This window comes from Alligator sinensis, unplaced genomic scaffold (genome assembly GCF_000455745.1).
Source record: "Alligator sinensis unplaced genomic scaffold, ASM45574v1 scaffold266_1, whole genome shotgun sequence".
Taxonomy (NCBI): Eukaryota; Metazoa; Chordata; order Crocodylia; family Alligatoridae; genus Alligator; species Alligator sinensis.
Window position 1 is genome coordinate 464,943 of NW_005842362.1, and position 465 is coordinate 465,407.

General features: G+C 66.5%; 1 protein-coding gene across 3 annotated transcripts in view; it reads right to left on the reverse strand.

Moving 5' to 3' along the window:
* DUSP10 (dual specificity phosphatase 10) overlaps positions 1 to 465 on the reverse strand; it is a 34,301-nt gene that overhangs the window by 33,139 nt on the left and 697 nt on the right. The gene's annotated exons all lie outside the window — the stretch shown is intronic.

A 465-nucleotide genomic window follows, 5' to 3' on the forward strand; every position in this document is an offset into this window, starting at 1 on the left:
TCACCCCCATCCATAAGTCAGCACTCCCCCGGCGGGGGCGGCGATCGCCCGGAGTTACCTGGACGGAACGACCCCCGCCCCCAGGGCCTCCAGCACTTCACGGCTCTCCCCTCGCCCCCTCTTCAGTGGGGCTCCCCTCCGCCCGCCTTGTGTAACAAAGCCCTGCACATGCATACATAACACATGTAAAAAGCCCCTCGCCGAGCTACCGAATTAAAAACAACCGCCAACTTAGTTTTATTTCCAAACATGCATGAACGCGGCGAGACAGCCCCGCTCCCGCAGCGCAGCGTGCTCTGCTCCAGCCCCAGGTCGGGCAGCCCTGCCTGCGCCTCTGCAGCGGAGGGTCCTAGACACCCGGCCACGCCGCCAAGGCACAGCAGGGCACCCCGCGGCCAGGCCAAGTACCCCTCCCCGCCCACCCGGGACCTGGCACACAGGAAGGCGGCGGGGAAGGGAAGGGGG